Raw genomic sequence first — 27,385 nt, forward strand, 5'->3', positions numbered from 1 at the left:
TGCTTTAAGTGGGCGACCCCTTATTTTTAAATAGTGGCCTCTAGTTCTAGACCCTCCCTCAAGAGGAAACATGCTCTCCACATCTACCCTGTGAAGAACCCTCATGATCTCATATGTTTCAATCAAGTCACCTCTTACTCTTCTAAACTCCAGCAGGTACAAGCCTAACCTGCCCAACCTGTCCTCATAAGACAACCCATCCATTCCCGGTATTAGTCTGGTAAACCTGCTCTGAACTGCTTCCAGTGCATTTACCTCCTTCCTTAAATAAGGTGACTTCCTTCCCCACTTCCATTTCTTGGTTTATAGCTGCTTCTGGGATGTTGCTTGTATCCTCTATAGTGAAAACTGATGCAAAATACCTGTTCAATTCATCCACCATCTCATTGTTTTCCATTATCAGTTCCCCAGACTCATTTTCTATAGGACCAATGCTCAATTTGTTAACTCCTTTTTAAAAAATATGAATAAAAACTCTTACTACCTGTTTTCATATTTCTAGCTAGCTTTCTATCATACTCTAAATTTTCCCTCCTGATTAGTCTTCCAGCCATTCTTTGCTATTCCTTATATTCTGTCCAATTTTCTGGCCTTCCACCTGTCTTGCACAATTTTTTACTTTTTCTTTCAGATTGATACTATCTTTAACCTTTCTAGTTAACCATGAGTGGTGTGTCCGTTTTTTGGACTTTTTCTTACTCGTTGGGATGTATCTATTCTGTGCATTCTGAAATATCCCCTTAAGTACCAGCCACTGCATCTCTATTGACATATTCCTTAAACTAATTTGCCAATTCACTTTCACCAGCTCAGCTTTCATGCCCTCATAATTGCCCTTATTTAAGTTTAAAAACTTAGTCTCAGACCCACTTCTCACTCCCTCAAACTGAATGTGAAATTTCAATCATATAATGGTCGCTGTTACCTAGGGGCACTTTCACTGAGATCATTAACTACTCTGATCTCATTGCACAATACCAGGTCTAGTATAGCCTGCTCTCTGATTGGTTCCAGAACATGTTGCTCCAAGCAACTATCCTGTAAACATTCAATGTGCTCCTCATCTAAGCTATCTTTGCCCATCTGACTTTTCCAGTCTATGGGAAGAATTTTCCCCCCGTCGGGGTGGAAGTTCAGGAGTGAGTGCGTGCAGGCACTCCTCTGATCGGCGCCCCCAATTGGGGGCGTGCCCCCATTTTACGTGGGCGGGTCAATTAAGGCCCGCCCAGTGTGACATCTGCCAGGTAGCGCCATGTGATCCCTGTGTGGGCAGGGGGTGACTCCCTAAACCAGGAGTGCACTCTTTCACCCAAGCGCATGAAAGAGTGCACTCATCTCCCTGAGGCTAAGTGCTGCCTCAGGGAGATCAATGCCAAATTTAAAAATCAGAAATGAAATTTCCCTGACATGTCCTCTCATGTGACACTGTCACATGAGTTGGGACATGTCCATCACTTTTAAGTAAACTTTTAATAAATTTTTAAAAACCCACATGAAACCTCATCCCGCCTGTGAATGAGGTTTCACGCTTTTTCTGATGCCCACCAGGGCTCCTGGCCTGCCCACCAACCTTAGGTCCATTAGCTAGTCTAATTACTTTTTAAATGGTCTCAATTGGCCATTGACAGGTCGGCGGGTGCACAGCTGATTTGGCTGAGCCCCCGCCGACCTGAAACTTGAAATGACGTGGGGTGACATCAGGAGTTACGCCCGACGTCATCCCGCATCATTTTATGCATCGGCGAGCGGGCCCCGCCCCCCACTCGCCGATCTCAATATCCTGCCCTATAAGTAGATTAAAATCTCCCATGATTATTGCTGTGCCTTTCTGACAAGCTCCAATTATTTCTTCCTTTATGCTCAACCCTACCATGTGGTTACTGTTAGGGGGCTTGTACACAACTCCCACAAGTGACTTCTTGCCTTTATCATTTTTCATCTCTACCCAAACCATTTCCTGAACTAAGGACATCTCTCTCCACTGTGCTAATATCAGCATTAACTAACAGAGCCACCCCTCCACCTTTTCCTCACCTCCTGTCCTTCCTAAATCTCTTGTACCCTTCAATATTCAGGCCCCAATCCATGTCCTCCTGCAGCCATGTCTCCATAATGCTATCAATACTAATGTAGATCATTGAAATGCATAGAAAAGCAGCATTAAATCTATTTCAGGTAGACAGGCTGCTCATTCATTTACCAGCTAACTTGAATGAAAAACTGTTGAAGCTAGGCCAATTTAAAATTTCAAAACAGAGATTGTTATATTTTGTTAGGAAAGAGTATTAAAGGATAGGGAGCCAAGGCGGATAGGTGGGGTTAAGACTGCAATCAACCATCATCTAGTTGAATGGCAAAGTAGGCTCAAGGGCTGACTGGTGTACTCTGTTCCTATGTTCCTCAAAGTGAATCAAGTGGGCCTTCAAAGAGTTTAATGTCCCCCACCTCTCGCAAAACTTCAAGTCTTGGGGCACTGTTTCTCAGGCAAAAAATAAATGCCCACAAGTTTAATTTCTCTTTCTTTATGTAAATTTAGTGCACATGCAAAACATTTGTATCAATTAAGAATTTTTATTTTGGAATTGTATGAGCAGGTAGAGTGCTGCCACAGAACATGAGATGATAAGGTTGAGACAGGAAGTGAGTTGACAAATGGGAGAGCGATAATTCATTGTGAAATCGAGGTTTGCCTCTTTCATATATGCATGCTAACCATCAGTGCTTTAAGGTTAGATTTTGCATTTCAATCTATATGTTACGTTCATTGCTTTTCAAACAGCATCAATATTTTCACTGAGATTTGACAGTCAACCAACAAGATTAGCGATCGGGCATGACTGAATACATCAGATCAGTTGGAGAGCAAGATTGATAGTTGTTATGGACAATGAAATTTTTTGCAGAGCACAAATGAAGGTTGTCAGAACAACTCAGATTATTTGGATGTTGGGTTGGGTGTTGTCAGAAACAGTCAGTCCTTACTTTCTTCAATTGTTGGCTGCACACCAATTTGAGGTAGAAAAACATTAAAGTGAGCTGTTGTGGAGTCACAGTTTGGAATTTGTTTATTTTTTACTTGATGCTAACTAAGCTAAACATAAGAAATAAATTGTTAAATTCAGGTTTTCAAGCCCTATCATTTTTCTCAAATTTGCTGAAGCATGCGAGAGTGTTGGTTTTACCTGATGATTTATTTTCTTTAAGATTGGTTGTAGGGACTTCTTGAGAAAGAAGAATGTTATTTGGTGTACTTGCATTATTTGGGTTGGATTTATTTGAATAGTTCTGACATTGGAAGAGGAGAATCGCTAAGGTATGGAAAAAAGATCGGAAGTGGATAGGAGCAATAATGAATATTATTTAATTCAAATTTAAGCAAATTAAGATTTGCAATCAGAATTGGAGCAATTGCCAAAATATTAGAATATGCACCCAATGAGGGGTAAATAAAATCAAAATTTCCGACCTCACTAGGGAATAATTTTCATTGTTTTGTCATTCACTTTGCCTTCGAATAACTTCTAAATCAATATCTCTTTGGAACACTTTTGTGCACTATGATAAAAGTGATTGAGACCATCAACCTATACCTACAGCTAAAGTTATGACAAACTTGTATGGCACTATACTTCCAATCCTTCACATATCTTGGGGCTGTTTTTGAGCTGTCAGCTGTTTGCAGCTGCAGCTTTAGCTCGTTTTCCAGAGTAGTACATATGATAATGTGAATGAATTTTACTAAGTCTAAAATATCATACTTTGTGGATTTTAAATATGACTATACCCGACAAAGAGTACAACTTAATTCCAGTGAAGTCTGAATCCATGTTCACTCTTCTCTAGATGTGTTTTAGTTTATAGGAGCTTTTACACAGATGCTTGCAGAAACAATCAAAGTTATGCTTAATTAATGGATTTGATTGTTTCATATCCAAATGATCCAAACAGAGGTAATGTAGGAATATCCAAATCCGTTATAACCTACTTGTCTATTTGTATTGCAGTCCTTGTTCGACACATGTTTTCCTATTCTTGTGATTTCATTACTAGCTTTAGGCATTTTGTAATAACACACCCACCAAAGACTACTGTGATAGTTCATGCTGCATCTTCTGTAGCTTGGCATTTCCCTGTGGTCAATATGTGGAGATGAATATTTCTGAAGTAGGCTGATCCCAAGACTGAAAATGCCTCTAGGCGACAACATGTTGCTAAATATTCTAGGTTCACATTTTCACTGTTAAAGGTCAGGTTAAAGGTAAAGGTAATTGATAAATTAAAGCAACTAGGAGATAAAATGAAGGTTCAATGGAAAAATGGAAAGGTTATGGGTCAAGGTCTGATCACAAAGATCCACAGAGGGCCTTGAAATTCCATGACTTCAGCAAAAGAGCAGGAGAACTCACTCTTTACCTCTTTGGAACATTTTTGTGCACTATGCTGAAAGTGATTGATACCATCAACCTATACCTGCAGCTAAAGTTGTGAAAACTTGTATGGCACAGTACTTCCAATCCTTCACATATCTTAAGGCTGTTTGCGGCTGCAAAAAATATTTCTGCCTCAAATTGGTGTGCAACCGACAATTGAAAGAAAATCACTCACTCACTTAGTCAGTCAAAATACAAACCAGGTGTTTCTCCTTCTGACTGGTTCCAATCATATTTCCAAAAAACAACCAATCAGATGCTTGGGAAAAAAAAATCAACCTCCCCTTCTTTTCCGGTTGCAATCTTATTATCTAGGGGTGTCTTTACAGTCAATAGCTGCTGGTATTCTTGTAAGTGATGAACCATCTGAATCTTCAAGTTAATAATTTTATCTTCAAGGTAGGGAATGGTGTATGGGCAATAGCTCCATATTCCCTAATCTCCAGCCTTACTTATCATGTTACTAGTTCCACTTGGAAATAATAAATCTGGCAAGAGTTTTCACATAACCTGTCTGTTATACTCAGTACTGAAGTCACTGAAGACTCCATACCATCCAGCTAAGACTTTCAGATAAAGTGCTCACAAATTTTCTCTATGGGTGCTTGACCTTTATATCAGGCTCTTAATCTTTTGTTTTGAGAGTAGGAAACAGAGTCTGGACTATTTCCAAGTCCCAAAGCCACCTCTGGGAGCAAACATTCACCCTTTGGTTTTTTGACCAGGATTTGGAGGGTTGGGGGTGGAGCAGTGTGGTGGGGGGAGGGGGACATCCCCTTAACTGGCCAGGCTCTCAAGGCTGGATGGGCAGAAGCCTTTCAACTTGAGAGGAGCAGCTGGTTGCAGTGAAGGACATGCAACAGAAAAGGCGCTGCAACATGAAGGTGCTCTGTCACTAACTTTTTTAAAACTCCAAATAAACAATAGAAAAAACTGCCGGGCCACCACTGTTTGAGGGGAAGTGGGGGGGTGGGCTGTGTGTGGAGGGGTGGGTTGCGATGAGTGACACCATCCTGTGACAGGGCAGCCTTTGGCTGCACCCTCAGCCAGGCAGGCAGAGCCTATAGGCCTGCCTGAAGCACTGGCCCCCCCCCGGCCTGCCGCTGGGTGTACATCTCCAGGCAGTAAAGTTGTCCCTGTCATGTCAGAAAGCCCTGTGCTTTTGGGATACTGCTGCCCTGTTTCCACTGAATGGAAGGACTCATAATCTATTCCATAGAGTCAGAGGGCACAAAGTTTGATAGTTTGGTAGGGCACGTTTAATGGGAAGGGATCAGAGTTTTGCATTAAGAGATGATGCACAGATTTTATGCATCATTAGATTCCAAGTTAAATCCTTTTAATAATGGTAGAGGTTGTGAGATGCATGCGCCCTAACTAAGGTTCAACAGTACAAAATAAATATTTAGAGCAGGATGAAATCGAGCTGGATTTTCCTCCATTATCTTTCTCCAAATGTTGGTATTGGGAGGGAAACAGCAGGGAAAATTGAAAGTTAAGGTCACCTCCCTCCATTGATTTAATTTTCTTTCTCTGTTCCCTTTGACACAGCTACAGGCTGTCCCCACTTGCATGTATTGGTAGAAAGGTTCCATTTCCATTTCAGCCTGCCCCTTTTAACATTGCTCCTCAGGATTCTCAGAAGATGACAGATGATCGTTACTGGGGTAATGGTGTGAAGGCTCCTCTCTGTGATTTGTCATCTTGACATGGTGAAGAGGCTTTAACCCTCCAACAAGCCCTTGAGTGATGCCATCAAGAGCTATCATGGTTGGGCCACGCATGAAGTCAGCAATGGCAAGGTGGTCAAAGTCATTGCAGCTTGATACATTCACCAAAATCTGATCACCAACCTGACAAGATCATGTGGACAATGATGGTGCCCCAAAGTCCTCATTTTAAAAGAAGTCACATGAGTGATCAAAACTCCAAATTGACATTGTTACCTTCAGTGAGACCTGCCTTCCTGGGGAGGGACAGCTGAAGGAACCAGAAGGGGAATGCATCTTTTACTGGAAAGGAAGACTGACAGTGACCCTTGTGTCCACGGAGTTGGTTTTGCTATCTGGAATAAGATCTTGGATGCACTGCTAGACCTTCCCAACTGTATAAACGAAAGACTCATAACACTTCACCCGAGCTCAGCTGTAACCATTATTCCACTTCATTAGCACTTATGTCCAGAGCTTAATTCTGATGACAATGTTAAGGAAAGCTTCTATTCTGATCTTAAAGAAGTCTCACTACCATCCCAAAAGAAGATAATCTTTCTGGGGCAGTTTAATGCCAGGGTGTATGTCTAAAACTGTCACTTGATTTCAATAGATTCCTGTTTGAATTTTACCTCCTTGGTAACCAGACGACATTGGCATGTCTCCAAGCTGGGGGGCTTTTGGAATTCCTAATTTCACCTTGAGTTAAAGGAGACATTTTAAAATATAACTGTCTTGCAAAGTCAAATGTTCATGACACAGGTCCCAGGAGCTATAGCTTACCAGAACCTTGTAAATAGTGTTTGCATTATTCAAATTCTAGTAAAAAAAAGCTAATATTCACAAAAGCAGTAAAGTGATGATAACGAACAAAGAACGGACATGAATTGCATTATGTTTGCACTATTTAAATAACCTGCACCCTTCTAAACAAATAAGAACTTCATTCAGCAACAAACACCCCAAGTAGCAGTTTAAAGGTTAATGATGGAATGCATTACAATGTTCTGTGTTCGTGAGTTGATGCATTGTTTGGATGGGTATAAAATCTCTGTGGATTTTGCTAAAAGTAGCATGTGAATCTGAGGATGTGGATTTAATTTGACCTTGGTAAACTGTTAGATCATATTACTTCACATTTTTTTTTGAAAAATGCACATTAGAACAGCATGAAAGATGGTAGCTAAACACAATCCAGTCAAAAAATGACAAAACTTAGAGTGATGAAAATTCAGCCCCGAATTTGCTATACTTTGTAGAAAGTTGGAAGATTTAAAGCACTTTATTAACTTTGATACATTTCTTAATAGGTCTGCAACTACTTCACTGACCCCACAGCTATATCTGGTGGTCAGAAATATTTATGTTACTGCGAATACCAATAATCACTTTCTAGTTTTGAGTCACATTGACTGTTCACAGGTTTTCTTTAATATATTTGTTCACGGGTTGTGGGTGTTGCTGGCTAGGCCAGCATTTATTGCCCATCCCTAACTGCCCTTGAGAAAATGGTTGGGAGCCACCTTCTTGAACCGGTGCAGTCCATGTTGTGTAGGAACACCGACAGTGATGCTGTCTGAGGACAGTTTTCAGCTTCATAAAGGTTCATCTTATATCTCCAATTCAATGACCAGTGCAATCCCAAAAAGGGGAGGAAGGACAAAGGTAAAACAGATGCAAACTTGAGACAGATTAAAGTCCAAAGGCAAGTAAGATGTGGAGACTTCGGTGCGAGAGAAATTTATAGTGTCATGTGCAGACGGAAGTCAGTCAATAGGGCAGTTATACGCTGCCAGGAGGCTAGTCCAGTGGACCTATGTGGGAATTGCCCAGTAGGGTTAAAGTCCTCATGGGCAATTTCCTGATTCCAGGGACCCTCCGCGAATGTCTCCGGCTCTGTGCTAGAGCTGGAGATTTCAGACAGATCTATGGTACTTACCTGGATAGTTACCCAGGAAATGTTTACAACCTAGTCTAACACCTGGGGTAGAATCGTCCCAGATTTGCACTAAGTGCGGTAGTGGGTGGGTAAACGATATTTTACATGCTGGCCGCGATGGCGGGTTTTCACACCGCATTGTTCCTATCCTGCCACATTATTTATTCATTCCCAGGAAACATGCCATTTTGATGGAGGGAGGGCTCTCATTTGCCCGCCCACTATCACCTCACCGCTTCATCACGTCGGGCGCCATATTTAAAATCCAGCCGCCTGCACAAACCTCAGTCCTTCCAGGCCACAATTGCAGGGAAGACGTCCACAAAAGGCAAAAAGACTGCAGCTCCAAGGTTTAATGACGTGTCACTGGAATGCCTTTTGGATGCCGTGGAGGCCTGCTGTGATGTTCTCTACCCCCGCTCTGGCCACAGGATGGGCAGCGGCATTGCCAACCAGGCTTGGGAGATGGTGGTCAGCGCCAATGCCCTGCAAAAGAGGACTGCTACCCAGTGCCATCACAGGATGAATGGTCTCATCCATTCCGCCAGGATAACTCACTCTTCTCGTCACTCTCAACTCACACACTCACAAACCCCTTCACACATCCACAGGGGTCTCACACCTCAAGGGACAACACCACCAACTCTCACACACACTCTCACATCTCCACCAAGCTCATATCCTCTCGAACTCACATCCTCATTTCTGTCCATGGCTTTGCTCACCACACAAACATTCCAAGCAGCACCCATGTGTCCTGCTCACATTGTCTCCATCTGTTTCCATGCAGGAGAAGCTGTCTCAAAGCAGCAGGGAGAGGTCCCAGACCGGGGGTGAAGTGGTCCACATTAGGCCCCTCACTCGCTTTGAAGAGCCTACCATCGCGCTGACTGGTGAGGATGTGGACCCTGCCTGCGGCGATGGTGAGGTCGGCGGCGAACACCCACCTGAGGAACCTGCACCAAATCATCCCTCCCTCAATGCAACTGTGAGTGTTCTCTCTCCTGCTTTTGACTCTGCTGTCATGCACTAATTATCTCTACTTTGGTTCACAGGGAGCTCTGCCAAGTGACCGACACTCTCAGCCAGCCAGTCCCTCAGCTCCATCCACATCCTCACTGCAGTCTAGAGGACACCTCCTCCATTGAAGAGATGGAAATAAACAGCCCGGAAGACCCATCACTGCAGCTGGCCCACGAGTGATTCTGGAGGGAAAAATGTATGTGTGGCAGGGCCTTTCAGAGCTTTGTGCAAACACTCTCCCACACACGCAGGTCCTTCACGTTTCACACTCACCTCAAAGTCCTGAGAATTTTGAATGCTGCCTGCTGGGGTTCGCTTTCAGTTGTCCATGTGAACCGACCTGCAACTCCACCCACCCGATGATCACACTTCCATGCAGTACCTGATCTCGCCCACCACGACTATCGTTTCACTTTCGATTTGGACAGCATCGTCTGGATTTGGTTCTTTATGTGCTCCCTGGCCTTTTCCCCTCTCCCAGTCACGCATTTCCTCTCAGCCATCACTGCTGACACCCCCGGCATCACCTTCCACCTCCCCTTCGTTACCAACCAGCCTCAACCCTCTTCCTTTGGGGCTGTCCAGGTGAACATGCATGTTCCCTTCCTTCCCAAAAATCCCACCCCCATCCATATTCTCACCCTTCCTCCATACGAAGCCCACTCTCAGTTTGCTCATCAGGAGGCAGACATGAACTTTTCCGACCCCTCCCCTGCACTTTTAACTGCACATCCCCCTTCCGCACCCCATCCCCCCAGACCCCCTTTCCCCTTTCGCACCCCTTCCTCCCTTCACACCCCTTCCCCCCCGAAGGCCCTTCCTCCCTTTGCACCCCTTCCCGCCCCGGGACCCCTTCCCTCCCAGAACCACTTCCCCCACCAACTCTCTCACCCCCTCGACTCTCATCCCCCCCACACTTAGTCCCTTCCCCTTCCTGACTCATTCCTCCACTCTTACTTCTTCCTCAACCCTTACTCCCTCCCCTGTTTGCATACAGTTCCCCCCCGCACCCCGGACACCCTTCCTTCTCCGTACCCCTACCCACCTGCCCCCCACCCCCCACCACCCGGGACACCCTTCCCTCTTTGTACCCCTCCACCCCCCCGGACACCCTTCTCTCCCTATACCCCTACCCCCCCCGGTCACCCTTCTGTCTCTGTACCCCTTCCCCCCTCAGGACACCCTTCCCTCTCTGTACCCCTTCCCCCCCAAACACCTTCCCTCTCTGTACCCCTCCACCCCCCCCAGACACCCTTCCCTCTCTGTACCCCTACCCCCCTCCCCCCCTCCCCAGGACACCCTTCCCTCTCTGTACCCCTTCCCCTCTCCCCGGACACCCTTCCCTCTCTGTACCCCTACCCTCCCGGACACCCTCTCTATACCCCTTCTCTTGCACCTTCCGCTCCCCTTATACTTACCTCCTCAGTTGCAGTCTTCTCCCCTGTTACCCCCTCCCCCTCCAGTTCTCCCCACCAAAGCTCCCCCCGCCCACACCTTCATTCCCCTCCTCCCAACCTCACCCCATCTTGACACCTTCATTTCCCCACCCAACCTCCCCCCATCTTGACACCTCTTCCCAGATGATCCTAGCCCTTCCTCTCCCACCTTCTCGATCATTACCCATTGTGAGCATCAATGATGACGATCCAACTTCGGTGCGATGCTTCATTGGCAGGCTGAGCTGATGATCGCAAACTGGTTTCACGCTATCATGAAGCCGATCATGTCATATTGTCCGCTCATGCCACCGAACATGCCTGATGCTGGCGGGCATGGAAAATCTCGGCCCTGGATAACCCCACAATGATCCCCCATCGACTCCCAGACCACCCAACCTACCCTCCCGATCCAGTCCATCTCTCCCCCCAACCACCTGACTGCCCCTCAGTCCTGACCAAACTACCGCCCAACTACCTCCTGACCACCCGATTAACCCCTGACCATCCAGCTACCCTCCCCGATCATGCCTGACTAGCCCCCGACCCAACCCAGCTACCTCTGCCGATTTGACCCAACTACCCTCCAACCACCCAACTAACCTCAACCCTACTGAATTACTCCCCCCCCCCGACTTGATCCGACTAACTCCGACCATCCGACTACCCCCCGACTCGACTGTCCACTCACCCACCTACCCAGCGAACCCACTTACCTACCCACCTACTCATTCACCCACCTACAGCTCACCCACCTACCCATTTCACCCATTTACACACCTCACCCACCTATCCAACCTACCCATCTGCCCATTCACCAACCTACCCACATACCCATTCAGCCACTCACCCATTCACCCATCCATTCACTAATATTCAATGACTGGATCTTTAAACTTACTAAATGACAGTTAGTGACGTAAAAAGGAGAAGTAACCTGCCTGCCCTCGACTCCGCTCCGGCCTAGTTCCTTGAGGGATGATGTACCGTGCATTTCTTTGTCAGCTGGGATCGGAAGATTCCAGAAGAAATGTGCAGCTGCATCGGGTCAGGAGAATCTTTGTGTGCAGCGGCAATCCACTCAACATTGCTGCTGCTTGGAAGATTCAGGCCAACATTTCATTCTGTGGCAATTCATTTTGGCAATGGTGTTGTCATAATCAAGGGAAGGAGAAAACATTTATTCTCCAGAGTGCATTTTATAATGTAAAGCAGTTATTAAGCAAGAGTCTTTTTAAGTCTCTTTTGAGTTTTGCTTTCTTTTCTCCTTTGTCTTTAGGCAGTGATGAAGCCGGTGTTTGGTTTCGGAGATACAAACAGTCCTTCAATGACTCATCATAGTAGCCATTCTTTAAATTTGAGTCCAGGCAGTGAATGATGGCAGACTACACAGCTTTGCAGACCTCACAATTGAGCCTGAACCAGTCCTCACCTGGCATTGGCAGACATGCACATTTATCAACATGGGTCACTGAAGTTCAATCTCAGGGATCAATGTAACTTAAATAGGGTGAGTCACATCAGACAAGTTTGAAATTCCTTGGAATGTTATAGTATGAGGCTAGTTAGGAGCAGAGGAGCTGTCTGTTTACCCTCTCCAGTCCAGTGGGGGTGATATAATTGAAGCTAGCACCAAAGCTCACTGTTGTAGCAATTTGGATGGATCTGGAATAGAATAGCCCATATCCATGTCAAATATTACAGGGTTATCAACAGTTAGGTTTTTCTGGTTTGAAGATAACTGAAGGCATTTACCAACAATTAAAGGGTCTTAAAATCAGCCAGTTAAAAAAAATCAACTTTTTCTTACCTGCCAATTATTTATCTGTAAACAGATATTGCTCAGCAATAATAATAATAATAAAAATACCTGGAAAATCTCAGCAGGTCTGGCAGCATCTGTGGAGAGTCCATATGACTCTTCAACAGAACTAAGTAAAAATAGAAAAGAAGTGAAATATAAGCTGGAACCTACTCATTGACGCTCAGTTTGGGTTCCCCAGGGCCACTCAGCTCCTGACCTCATTACAGCCTTGGTTCAAACATGAACAAAAGAGTGAACAACCGAGGTGAGGTGATGATGACTGCCCTTGACATCAAGGCTGCATTTGACTAAATGTGGCATCAAGGAGCCCAGGGAAAACTGGAGTCAATGGGAATCGGGGGAAAACTCTCCACTGGTTGGAGTCATACCTAGCACAAAGGAAGATGGCTGTGGTTGTTGAAGGTCAATCATCTCAGTTCCAGGACATCACTGCAGGAGTTCCTCAGAGTACAGTCCTAGGCCCAACCATCTTCAGCTGCTTCATCAATGACCTTCCTTCCATCATAAGGTCAGAAATGGGGATGTTTGTTGATGTTTGTACAATGTTCAGCCCCATTCATGACTCCTCAGATACTGAAGAAGTCCATGTCCAAATACAGCAAGACCTGGACAATATCCAGGCTTGGGCTGACAAGTGGCAAGTAACATTCGCGCCAGACAAGGGCTAGGCAATGACCGTCTCCAACAAGAGAGAATCTAATCATTACCCTTTGGCATTCAATGGCATTGCCATCACTGAATCCCCCACTAACAATATCCTGGGGGTTACCATTGACCAGATACTGAACTGGACTAGCCATATAAACACTGTGGCTACAAGGGCAGGTCAGAGGAATCCTGCAGCGAGTAACTCACCTCCTAGCTCCCCAAAGCCTGTCCACAATCTACAAGGCACAAGCCAGGAGAATGATGGAATACTCTCCACTTGCCTGAATGAGTGCAGCTCCAGCAACACTTGAGAAGCTTGATACCATCCAGATAAAGCAGCCAGCTTGATTGGTACCACATCCACAAGCATTCATGCCCTCCACCGCCAATGCACAGTGGTAGCAATGTGTATCATCTATAAGATGCACTGTAGGAACTCACCAAGGCTCCTTAGTCAGCACCTTCCAAACCCATGATCACTACCATCTAGGAGGACTAGGGCAGCAGATACATGAGAACACTACCACCTGGAAGTTCCCCTCCAAGTCACTCACCATCCTGACTTAGAAATATATCGCCATTCCTTAACTGTTGCTGGCTCAAAATCCTGGAATTCCCTTCCTAACAGCACTGTGGGTATACCTACAACACATGGTCTGTAGCAGGTCAAGAAGGCAGCTCACCACCACCTTCTCAAGGGCAAGTAGATATGAGCAATAAATGCTGGTCAAGTCAGTGATGCCTACATCCCATGAATGAATATAAAACAAAGGACAACTGTAATCATTTATCCTTATCACTCCGCCATTTTGAAGTGTACCCAAATAAACACAAATAAATATTCTACACCTCATTTCTTTGGTTTGTTTTACATACTGTTCTATGTTATTTCTGAAGAAAAACTGGTAGATGCAACCACTCTAATAAAGTATGGTCTACATTGTAATTTATAGGGTAGTTGCTGCTGATATAGAAACTAAAAGCTACAATGATACATGTGCATTACAGGTAGTGGTGAATATTTAGGGAATTAATGAAAAAATCCACTGTTAATTACCTGTAAAAACAACTGCATAGCCTATAAAATTAATCATCAATACCGAGTTAAGAGGAAATGACAAACTCCTGCTAAACCTTGCATGATAAAATATGCCATACTATTCAGTGAACACTGGGGGTAGAACTTCTGTGGAGATCTCCGAACACACACACATTCTAATTCACTGAAAATATGAAGGGAATTTCTTGTTCTATTTTTTAATCTAATGCTAATTTTAATCATCTCTCTAATTATCTGACATCTTCTCTGGACATTTTCACATTTATTTATATAGCAATAGGGTACAACCAGAAGCAACTTTAATGAGGACATGGAGACTAGAGTCTGGTTTCTACTGAGAGCATAAAAACTCTGAAGAATTTAAAAGCAAAATACTGCAGATGCTGGAGATCTGCAATAAAGACAGAAAGTGCTGGAAAAATTCAGCTGGTCTGGCAGCATCTGTGGAGAGAGAAAAACAAGGTTAATGTTTTTAGTCCAATATGCCTCTTCTTCAGAGCTCTGACCTTTAACTCTGAAGAACCTGTGCTGAGCTACAAGTGGACAAATCAAGTTCAGAGCATATTTCTTTAATAAGAGCCTAACTGCCATTTTGGAAATAATTGCACGAAGAGTGCATTGGGTGCACTCCGTTGGGCTGGTGGTCCAGTTGAATCAGAACTTATTTTACTGCAATTGTGTGGGGCTGGGAGTAGCAGGGGTGCTCCTTATTCTGTGATTGTGTTAAGTTGCATTCTTAGAAGACATGAAAATACATATGACGATATGACTCCAAGCTATGTAGAAGGTAATGATTGGAATAAAATGATTGAAACATGGTGCTAAGGAAGGCAATTGACCAAAGATTAATAATTTACAAAGATATACTTCTAAATTTGCAATCAAAGTAGATAGATTTTGAGGGATCATATTGGAATCCTAATGGATAAGATTATATGGACCTGGGATATCAGAAAATGGCTAATATGTTAAATGAACTTCAGTGCTCATGATTGCAGGCAATGGATGGGTCCAGGACCCGTTGAATCTGGCTCTTCAATTTATTAAGGACTTCAAGGTTAATGGTTTTTTATTCGCTCTTGGGATGTGGGTATTGTGGCTAGGCCAGCATTTATTGCCCATTCCCCTTTGTCCTCGTTCAGATGGCATTTAAGAGTTAACCACATTGCTACATTGTACCTGAACCCAAAAGAAAATGTCAGGGGCAGAATTTTCTGCCTGTTGGGCAGGTGGAGCTGGAGCGGGCGCGGGCAGTTGTGGACCTGATCGGCACCCACAATTGGGTCTGTGGCGTCATTTTATGCGGGTGGGCCAATTTATGTCCAAAGCCCTTAGTTCCTGCTATGGAAGTATAGAAGTTTTAGAGTGTGGAAGCACCAGGCAAGGCTGGTCCTGATGATCCATTTGTGTTGAGGTGGCTGAAGGTTCATTGAATTAAAGCCTCTGGGTGTCCCTGCCTTCTTGGGTGTAGTCCTGGGTCAGTGTTTAGCCCCTCAGCATTCCCCTGTGCTTCCTCATTCTCTGAATCAGTGCTGGACTCATCGTGTACAGCCGCAACCACTGTGTCAATGTCTTCATCATTCACTGCGTCCCCCCTTTCCAGCTCAAGATTGTGTAGAGCATAGCATGCAACCACTATCACCGACACATGATCTGGGGGTTACTGGAGTGCCCCCCCTGAGCTTTCCAGGCACCTTGAAAAGACCAATGGCTCTCTCCACCACAGAACTTGTGGAGGCCTGGCTCCTATTGTACTGCTGTTCAGCTTCTGATATTGGATGGCGGAGAGGCGTCATGAGCCACCATCTGAGGGGATAGCCCTTGTCACCCAGCAGCCAACTATCAAGCCGAGCCGGAGCTCACCCGGGAGTGTCTGAGGATGTAGGCATCGTGGGAGTTGCCTGGGTACCTTGCACAGACTTGTAGAATCTGCACACTATCTGCACGTTCATGGAGTGGAAGCCCTTCCTGTTGACGAAGGAACTGGGCTCACCTGCTGGCGCCTTGATGGCCAAATGTGCGCAGTCTATAGCACCCTGGATGCGGTGGAAGCCAGCAATGGCCATGAAGCCTCTGGCTCACTGTGTCTGACTTGTCTGGTCCCAGTGGATGTGGATGAAGGTCAATGCCCATCTGAACAGAGTGTCTGTAATCCGCTTGACCCAAGTGTGGACCGCTGGTTGGGAGACACCGCAAAGATCACCCACTGAGTCCTGGAAGGAGCCAGAGGCATAGAAGTGGAGGGCAACTGTGACCTTCAGAGCCAGTGGCATGGGTTGTCCACCCACACAGTTAGGAAAGATCTCAGGGCCAATCATCTGACAGATGTACTTGATTGTCTCCATTGACAGTCGGATCCTCCTTCGGCACTGCACCTCAGTCATATTGAGGTAGCTGCTTTGCTGCCTGTATACTCTGGCAGCAGGATAGTGGCGTCTTTTGTGGCCCCTTCCACCTTGGGCTACCTCTTGGCCCTGAGCCCCTTGTGCCTGTGCCTGGCCTCCCAAAGGTGGCTCCCCCGGAGGCTGAATGTGCACTCTTGGTCTCCTTCTTATTCTAGCCCTCCCTTCCTCCTCAGAGGAGCTGCCTCCAGTGGAGATGTCAGAACCATACCCAGGCTAAGAGGAGGCCTCTGGAAAGCTGCAGGCCCGATAAAGATTACTGACTGCAGAGTGCTGACCTGAAGGTTCAAAGTACACAGAAAGCTACTAGAATTCGTTCTGAATTGCTGCAGATCACACAGGCAATTTTAAAAAACTTTCTTCAATGAATACTTCACAGACCAGATTCTCGACCCCACTGAGCCCTCTTGTCCCGCCCGTGGATGAGGTTCATAAAAAGTCCCTGACCCGCCTGCCCGTTGCGCCCATATGCCGACCCTAAGATAGCACGGGTACCCGAAAATCGCCGTTGATTGATGTATTAAGGGCCTTCACTAGCCCGTTAATTAATGGCGGGCATGTGATGAACTTTATCGTGCGCCCGCCCAGCAAAATATCGTGATGGCGCAAGGTGATGTCGGGACGCTCGCCTGACATCACCGCGCGTCATTTTATGCACTGATGTGTGGGGCCCGCCTCCCACACGGCAAACAGAAAATTCTGCCCATGGAGTCTTTAAGGAATAGAATTATGAAATAGCTGAGGCTCTGGTTAGCATTATCTAAGGTCCCATAAATTCAGATTACAGCTGAAGACTGAATAATTGAGAATCGTTGAATAATTAGAATAGAAGTTGGCCATTCGGACCATCATGCCTGTGCTGGCTCTTTGAAAGAACTATCCAATTTTTATCAGTTCCTGGCTTTTTCCCAGACTCCTGTATTTTTGTCCCTTTCAAGTACTTATCAAGAACGTGGCAAAGTTAGTGAATGAAGGATATCCAATTGAAATGATATATATAACATTTAGAAAGCATTTGATAAAATTTCATATTTGATGCTTTGAGAAAGAAGCATATCACACTGGCAAATAGCTGGATGCATTAAAAAAGGGTTGGCAATAGAAAGAAGAAGTTGTTAATAAATAGAGAATGCTGTGCCAGAGCACAGAGAGGTACGAATCCTCCCTTTGTTTACTCTGTTGATAAATTATGTGGAGTTCATTGCTACTGGTAGTAATATTTGAAATTTGTTGATAAAACCAAGGTGTATGCTTATGTGAAAGATTAGAGATTTTTAATTGAACCTAGACGAATTATACAGATGGCACAAAGAATGGCAAATGGAGTTTCATGTGGAGAAATGCAGATAATGCATTCTAGCTCAGGAAATGATGACAGTATGTGCACAATAGATGAGAAAAAGGGGAAAATTTAGGCTATGATTAATGAATGGCCATTCACTGAAAGTGTCCAATCAATGGAATCTCTGTTAAAAAGACAAATCAGGTCCTGGAACACATTTCAATTTTTTGGTGACAAATTGAAGCCTTTCAAACCACGACCACTACCACCTAGAAGGACAGGGGCAGCAGATACATGGGAACACCACCACCTGGAAGTTCCCCTCCAAGCCACTCACATCCTGACTTGGAAACATATCGCCGTTCCTTCACTGTTGCTGGGTCAAAATCCTGGAACTCCTCCCCTAACAGCACTCTGGGTGTTCCACATGGACTTGCAGCGGGTCAAAAAGGCAGATCAGCACTACCTTCTCAAGGGCAATTAGGGGTGGGCAATAAATGCTGGCCTAGCCAGCAACCCTCACATCTTGTAAATGAATAAAAAACCTAGGAATATAGGACTTTGGAGCAGGAAAAGGCCATTTGGCCCTTCGAACTTGCTCAGAATTCAATAAGATGATTGATGGTTGATCTGATTGTGGCCTCAACTACACTTTCCAGTCTGCCCTCCATAACTCTTAACTCCCTTGTCTTTCAAGAATCTATTTAACTCAGCCTTGAATAAATTCAATGACACAGCCTTTATTGCTTTCTGGAGACTTCCACGGACTAACAATGCTCTGAGAGGAAAAAGTCCTCCTCATCTCCTTCTTAAATAGGAGACCTCTTTTTCTAAACTGTGTCCACTAGTTCTAGTCGCCGCCATAAGAGGACACATCCTCCCAGTATCTAACCTATTGAGTCCCTTTAGGATCTTATATATTTCAATAAGATCACCCTTCATTCTTTTAAACTCCAATGGGTATAGGCTCAATCTACTCAACCTTTTTTCATAAGATAAACTCTTCATCCCAGGAATGAGTGAAGTGAACCTTCTCTATATTGCTTCTAACTCTAATATATCCTTTTTCAAATAAGGAGACCAAAATTGTACATAGTCTTGAGATGTGGCCTTGAACCAAAGCCCTGTAACAGATGCAGTAACACCTCCATACTTCTATAATCCAATACCCCTGCAATAAATGTCAACATCCCATATGCTTTCCTAATCACTTGCTGTATCTGTATACTAACTTTGTGTGATTCATGTACCAGGACACCCAGATTCCTCTGTGCCACCAAGTTCTGCAATCTCTTTCTATTTAAATAATATAGTGTTTTACTATTCTTCATGCCAAAGTGGACAAGTTCGCATTTTCCACATTATACTCCATCTGTCAATTCTTTTCCCACTCAGCTTATTTTCCTACCTATCTTGTTACCAAGTTGATTACAAGTTACCATGTAATTCATGATGCCCATGCCATAAAATGGTTGGCATGTTCAGGCGGGTGAGAGTAGGGAGCTTGCTTTTGAAAAACATTTTTGGAAAGGGGGGCACAGATTTTGGGGGGTACCCTTTTCGCATCTGGTTGACTGCCCCCACCAAGATATTATCTCCCTTTTGTTCCTCCCCATGTGGCTTCCAAAGCTTGCCACCACACCCCACCTCCCCCAGGCTGCCTGCTCCCTCCCCACCCTAAAAGCCTGGGACTTACCTGGTTCCAAAATCCATCGAAGTTCTTCGTTGGCCTGCTTGCAGTCCAATCAGTACTCACTACTCAGTTCTGGTGCTGCAGGGACTGCTCGAGCTGCAGGCCTATCTGATTGGCTGACAACTCTCAAGGGCAGGACTTCCTCCCATTGAGGGGAGGAAGTCCCAATCTCAGCATGTTTAGCTCACTGGCAACACGTTATTGCTGTGGGGTAGGCTTTATTAAGGTCCATTGGCTGCTGCCCAACTCTTGCACTCTTGCAATGGGAGGTTGGTGGTGGGGTGGCAGTGGGGTTTGCAAATTTAGCTACCATACAGTTGGCCCCTTCATCCAAGTCATTAATATAGACTTGACATAGTTGAGGCCCCAGCACTAATCCCAGTGGCACTCCATTAGTTACATCTTGCCAACCTGAAAATTACTATTTATCCCTACTTTCTGCTTCCTTTTAGCTAACCAATCTTTTATCCATGCTAATATGTTATCCTTACATCATGAGCTCTTATTTTGTGTAGTAACATTTGATGAAATAACCTTGATTCTTAAAACTCATTATGAGGTAATACACGGGACTGAATTTCATGCCCGCTCCCCCGCAACTGTTGCAAGAGTTGGCCGGGAGACAGCGGACCTAAAAAAAGCCCACCCCACACCAATAAAGCATTGCCAGTGAAACATGCTGAGAGTGAGACTTCCACCCCTCCGTGGGAGGAAGTCCCGTCCTTGAGAGTTGTAGGCCAATCAGGTAGGCCTGCAGCTCTGGCAGCACCAGCAGCACCAGAACTGAATAGTGGGCACTGGTGAGACTGCGAGCAAGCCAACAAAGAACTTTGCTGGATCCTGGAACCAGGTAAGTCCCAGGCTTTTAGGGTGGGTGAGTGGGATCGGGCAACCTAGCTAGGGGGGCAAGGGTGGTAAGGCGGCATGTTTTGCAGGCCAGGCGGAGAGGAACAAAAGGGAGGTATGTGAGAATTGATGTTAATTTTTAAAAATAATTTTGGAGAATATTATGTTATTCTGTAAAGAAGACTGTGTGTCTGTGTGTGTGTAAATGATTTGATTAAGCTGGGGAAAAGTTACTAGAGACAGGTTGTCTGGAAGGTAAGACATAAAAGGATAGAGGCATTACGTGTGCATTTGTAATGAGAGATTATGGTGGGTTTGAGATACAAGTAAGTAGGTTGGATCTAGTATTTGCATTTTTAGATATGTTGAAAGCTCGTTTGACCATCAAAGGGAAGTCAGAGGTGACGCAAAACATTTTTGCATCTTACAGGAATTTCATGGGTAAACAGAAGAAGGTATATTACATTTTATTGACCCGAAAGCAGAGGCAAAATAAAAACATGAAAGATTTTATATTTGGGAGGGTTTGATGTGAGAACAATGGGACCTGAAATGAAAGAGGAAAAAGGTATTTTAGAGTTACTATAAAGAGCTTGGGGGTTGGCTGTTGGTTGAGTGAGGAAGACCTCCTGGGAACAGCTCCAGGCTGGGGAAAGATGCAGTTCGAATCAGCCATCCAGTCAAGCCAGGAAGGTCTTGGGCTGCAAAAGCATGTTTTGGGGACAGTAACTGTGAACTCACTCGCCTTAAGAGCTAGCTTAAGAATTCTGGCACCAAAAGCAATTGTGCCCCTTTGTACCCTCACACTAACCCTCCCATCATTCCAATAAAAAAAGAGATATGAAATAACAATAAGAACAGGTAACTTTCATGAAGGAATCAAAAGCTAAGTTTACTGATGAGATTAAGTCCGGTGCCATATTAAATAACATAGGTAGGAACAGAAAGTTGCAAAGGTACATTGATAGAAACAGTGAGTGGGTAAAAACATTGGCAGGTAGAACTCAATGTAGAAAAGCATGCAGTCATCCACTTGGACTTAAGAAAAATAGATCAGAGTATTTTCTAAATGGTATAAAACTAGGAATTATGGAAAAGCAGAGGTTTAGCGGCCCATGCACAGAAATCACAAAAAAGCTTTCCAGGTAGGGCCCATTTAACTGGAGGAAAGTACAGCTCATCTAAGATTGGATGAGTAGACTGATAACACAATCAAAGTGGAGGTGTCGAGAAACGTGGCTGGTAGGTAGAGCTGAATCTCATCAGCACAGGTGAGGAAGTTTGCACCGTGTATGTGGATAGCGTAAGCAAAAACCAGCATGTAGATGAGGAAGATGAGGGTGACAGAGGTAACAGTGTGGGACCTGACATTGCTCTGGCTTTGTTCAGAAAAATAAGAGTAGAACCAAGTGAGTGCAGTTCCATTGAGCTGGTCAATGGAGGAGAGGGGTTGGAGTAGGTGTGATCGACTATGTCAAAGGCTGAAGAGAGATTGGGGGAGATAAGGAGGAATAATGTACCATGGTCACAGTAACAAAGAATGTTTATTTGTGAATTTAATTAGGACAATTTTAGGGATATGGCAGGGGCAGAACCAGTTTACAGAGTTTCAACCAAGAAGTTGTGGGAAAGAAGTTGTGATGCTTAACTCGCCTCCTGATTCCCCAAATCCTGTCCACCGCCTGCAAAGTGGAAGTCAGAACTGTGATGGAATACTCTCCACTTGTCTGGATGAGTGCAGCTCCAACAACACTGAAGAAGCTTGACATCATCTTGAACGAAGCAGGCTTGATTGGCACCCAATTCTCTAACTTAAACATTCACTCCCTCCACCACCGATGCACAGTGAATACCATCTACAAGATGCACTGCAGCAACTCACCAGGGCTTCTTTGACCATACTTTACAAAGCTGCGATCTCTACCATCCAGAAGGACAAAGCCAGCAGATGCATGGGAGCACCATCTCCTGCAAATTTCCCTCCAAGCTACTTGCCACCTGACTTGGAAATATATCACCTTTCCTTCACTGTTGTTGGGTCAAAATCCTGGAACTCCCTCCCTAACAGCGCTGTGGGTTTACCTACACCACATGGACTGCAGCGGTTCAAAAAGGTGGCTCACCAGCACCTTCTCAAGGGCAGTTAAGGGTGGGCATTAGCCAGCGATGCACACATTTGGTGAAAGAATAAATAAAAAAAGGTGGGCATAGATTTGGGAGGTAAAATAATGTTCAAGGACTTAAATTTTTGAAGTTATGAAATCAGTGGAAGAAAAGGTCACAAGCATGCTTTTAATTTAAATTATAATCACAAGCTACAGATTTGGAAGATTATTTTTATATTCACACGGTTCAATAATAATTCATTCAACAGGGGAAAGTTTTTGCCTTTGTTTCTGCAGCCACAGAATCATGAAGCAATCACAGTCCTGTTAACAGTAAACAATTTTCCTGCATCAACTTTAAGGGTGGAATTTTATGGCCCTGTCGCAGTGGGGGTGGGGCCATAAAATGTGGTGAGCTATTCAAAAGTTCATTCACTTTGGCAGAACCATAAAATCGCACTAGTGTAAAATTCCACCCTCAGTCTCTTCACAATCTTTAATAGTGAGTTTGATGGTCACTATCACACTTCTGTTGTGTATCTGGAGAGGGTTCAAACCTACACCAATCCCTTATCTGCTGATCAACTAATGACTACCTTCTTTGGAATGGAAATAAATTGGATCTCATTTATTTGAAGATAACATGCCCCACAGTAAATTTTTTGATTCAAGTGAGCTTCCTAAGATAAGAACTTAAGAACATAAGAAATAAGACTGGGAGTAGGCCATTCAGTCCTTCAAGTCTGCTCCTCCATTCAATAAGATCATAGCTGATCTTCAATCTCAGCTCCACCTTCCTGTACCATCTTTATATCTCTTGATTTCCTTAGTATCCAAAAATCTATCAATCTCTGTCTTGAATATACTCAACGACTGAGCATCCATTGCCCACTGGGGCAGAGAATTCCAAAGATTTTCAACCTCTTGAGTGAAGAAACTTCTCCTAATCTGAGTCCTAAATGGTCAAATCCTTATTTTGAAACTGTAACCCTTCATTCTAAATATGTTAGCCAGCATTTTTGACTCCTTAATGGACCCTTAGAGTGACAGTCAAAAACATATTAAATCATTCCTGTTAAAAAAACACAGAAGGTATTTTCAACGAATCTGGTTGGTAATAGTATTTTCTGTAGGCATTTAAAGGAGGAGTAATTTAGCCATCCTTGGGTCGCTTTACATGCCTGGACTGGGAATCGCTGACTTGGGGAACCCCAACTATAGCTTTGCCCTTCACCCATTATTTGCATTGTAAAATGCAATTTTTTCCTTACAAGTCAATGGGTAAATTCCTAGAAACCTCTTTTCCATATAATGGCCTCCATATGATGGCCTCCCATAGAGTTATGATAGCAGACTGGCAGAATGCCTGACAATATCCAGCTCCTGGAGAGCTTACCAGACAAAATAGGTATCAAGAATCTCACATGCTAGTTCCCTTGGCTACAATGGCCACTTAGCTGTGGCATGGCATTGAGATCTTCAATGGCTTATGGCTGCCACTAATTCAAGTCATTGGTCAGACCTCCAGTGATGGAAATACTGCGTAGCATACCACTGTAATTTAGCAGGCCTTATTTGAGGTATTTCTAAGGCTCCTCTGATAGTTCAAAGTTCTTTTGTACTATTCATTTCAAAAGTCTTTATTGATACCTAAACTCCTTTGTATGTTGTAAGTTTGTGCTGATTGGTGGAGGGAATTACAAAAGGGCAGAAGCAGACCAATTGAGTTGGCAAAACAATGGTAGGAGGAGTTCAATATGGGAAGTGTGAATTATCTACTTTGGTTCTGAAAATGACAAATCAAAATATTTTCTTAATGGAGAGAGACAAGGAGCTGTGGAGGACCAATGGGAATAAGCTGTATCTATACAAATTAGTGACAGCTAGTACAATGGCACAAGAAGTAGTCAAATAACTAATGGAATGTTGGCCTTTATCTTAAGGTATCAGAATTCAAAAGTAAGGAAGTGATATCTCAGTGGCACAGAGCCTTGGTTAGACACCATCTGAAGTACTATGCTCAGTTTTGATCACTGAACCATGAGAAAAATATAAAAACAAAATACTGCAGATATTGGAAACCTGGAAGAAAAAGCTGTAAATGATGGAAACATTCAGTCAGTCAGGCAGCATCTGTAGGGGAGAGAAGTAGAATTAATGGGCAGAATTTTGCCCTTGGCATGCGGGCTGGGTGGGGGCGGTTGGGAAGCCAACTGCCGTCCATGATTGGCACGGCACCGCAATTTCACGTCGGTGGGCCAGTTAAGGCCTGTCCAGTGTGAAAGGCAGCTGGGCAAGATCCAAGAAGGGGCAGGTGGGGGGGCTGGGGCATGATGTCTGCCTGGTTCAATGGCAACCTGGCGGCCAATTCAAAAGCGGCCCAGGCAGCTCCTGGAAGGTTGCCACGGAAGAGCACTGAAATGAAGATGGATTCCAGTGCGGTTGGACACGGCAGGCGGGAGGGCAGGCAGGCTGGGCAGTCAGCTCCGCGTTTCTTCGATGAGTGCCCCCTGCCCTCCTGGGGGAGGTGGCAGCCAAGACAGAAAGTCTTGTACCCAGAGACAGGAGGAGGAGGCCCCCGCACCTCATCAAAAAGGCGTGGGAGGAGGTGGCATCCAGGGTGAGCAGCCAAGACGTGGGTGAGGCACACATCGTTGCATGCTGGAAGTGCTTCAATGATCTGCTGCAATCGGGAAGGTGAGTACCATGTTGGCATGGGTCAGTGTGCAGAACAGTTAATGGCTGGCCGTTCCCCTGTGGAGCTCAGGGGTGTTAGAATGTGAGTGGCAAATGTAATTGAGGCAGGAACTGGTCAAGAGGATGAGCCCTGGCTTCTTGGACTGAGTACCTTGTGGCTCAAGGGCCACAAATTGGCTGAGCCTTGCCAGGTGCTCCTCAACTGGGGTTGGCCAAGCAGCAGTGGTGTTGGCAGGTAGAGAGTGGACTAATCAATGCTCCTCTATCCTTTCAGGAGAAGACATCCCATAACAATATTGAGAGGTTGCAGACTGGCGGGGGACCCCCACAGCTCCTAATCCTGACGTGCTATGAGTAGGGGGCTCTGGAGCTCAAGAGGCAGCATGTACCTTGGTCAACTGGCCGTGGTGAGGCTGCGGTGCCAGATGTAGATAAGAATGCAGCACACTGAGCAGAGAATGTTGGCTATTGCAACCTTTGTAGTGTTGTCTCTATATTGATGTAAGCCTTGAAACTGGAGCTCTCATTGATAATCGAAAGACGAGGGCACCATGATGCAGATATCTGTTGCTTCACCAGGGTGCTTGGCATGCACAGTGACAGTGTCATGGCTTAAACTAATGACACGTCTTTCTTCTCCTTTTTAGGTTCACCAGCAGGCGCTAGTCCTGAGGACTCTGAAGGCCCACCCCTGACTCCGGAGGACCACCATGCTCAGCACGCACCTGTGTCAAACCCTCTTTGTCAAGCAGGCACCAGTGCAGAAAACAACACCTCGGTGGGCATAAGATCCCTGTCTAGTATCTTGCTGCACATTGGTGAGGGCACATTGCTTAAGGTGCAGGTGCCGGCAGTTGGAGGATTGCTGTAGACCAGGACAATGCTCAGTCGATAGCTGATGATGGGCCTCTGGAGTCATCCATTAGGCAGCAGATGCTGGAAGTCCAGTGGGGCGTGTGGGAGGATCTGGCAGAGATACATGAGGGAATGTGTGCCATGGTCTCCATTTGGGAGGAGTCCCTGCTGAGCATGACCAGTATGTTGACCCTCATGGCTGAGTGCAATGCCTTCTCCATGGAGAGATTGGCGACTCTCATGGAGACGTTGCTCCAGGGGCTCAATCAGGGGTCTCTGGGGATGCACTCGGACCTGCAAGCCCACACACCGGCAATGATCTCAGGTGGTCACTGTCAGTGTGGGAGATGAATTGGGCACCCAGTGTCCCAGCTAGGTGCCCGTCCATCAATGGTGAGTGGGGAGGTCCAAAGCAACCTCATGCCGGCGCTCGAGCTGCCTGTCATCTCTGCCAGCTCCTCTCAGGGCGCTCTGGATGTCGCCAGCAGCTCCTCCACCCCTCTTTCAGTGACCGTGGCATCTGATGAGGCTGTGGCCACTGTGTGCCAGCTGTGCACTGGCCACTCCCTCCCAAGCGGGGACTTCACAGGCTCCACAGGCCAGAGGACGACCGCCAAGGTCATCAAGGCCAACAGGACAGCAGAGTGAGCAGGCTGTCTCCAATGCCGGTGCTAGCGAGGGGGGAGCACCTAGGCATAGCACCCGCAAATGTAAATGTAAAGCACCTTAAGCACAAGACGGCCTTATCACAAGTGATATTTTGTTCCCCCATTTTGCTTTACGTTTTTTAATGATGTGATAAAGAACACCGATATATGTTCATTTCAGATATGTTTCACATGCATAATTAAATGAGATTTTTTTTGTGCAATTGGCCTCTCTATGTTTCATTTGTTCCACAGGTGCAGGGTAGGCCATTATGTGATGATGGGCGTGTGTCTCCTGAGACTTTATTGCACAGGCACAGTGTATATGTTGTTGGCCAAGGAAATGGTCCTCTCTGGGATCAAGTATGGAGCCTGCAGCCCTGGCATGTGGTGGTGGTTCTTGTTTGGTAGCCTAGCTGAAGGAGCGTTAAATCAAAACATCATCGGTGTCTCTGCCGCCCTGGGGGCCACCCAGGTCAGTATCTTTGCCCTCAGCGTTCTCCTCACCATGCTTGTACTCGGCGTCAATATCGTCTTCCTCCACTGGGACCCCCCTTGCCAGTGCCAGATAGTGGAGAGCACAGCATGCAAACACCATAAGTGACACTGGCTCTGGCGGGTATTGCAGTGCGCCCCCTAAACGGTCCTGGCATCAGGAGCGCATCTAGAGAAGCCCTGTGGTCCTCTCTACCACCACCCTCATGGACCCATGGCTCCTGTTGTATCGCTGCTTGGCCTCTGTTCTTGGGTGGCAGAGGGGCGTCATGAGCTGCCTTTTCAGGAAT

The sequence above is a fragment of the Carcharodon carcharias genome, chromosome 8 (assembly GCF_017639515.1).
Source record: "Carcharodon carcharias isolate sCarCar2 chromosome 8, sCarCar2.pri, whole genome shotgun sequence".
Classification (NCBI taxonomy): Eukaryota; Metazoa; Chordata; class Chondrichthyes; order Lamniformes; family Lamnidae; genus Carcharodon; species Carcharodon carcharias.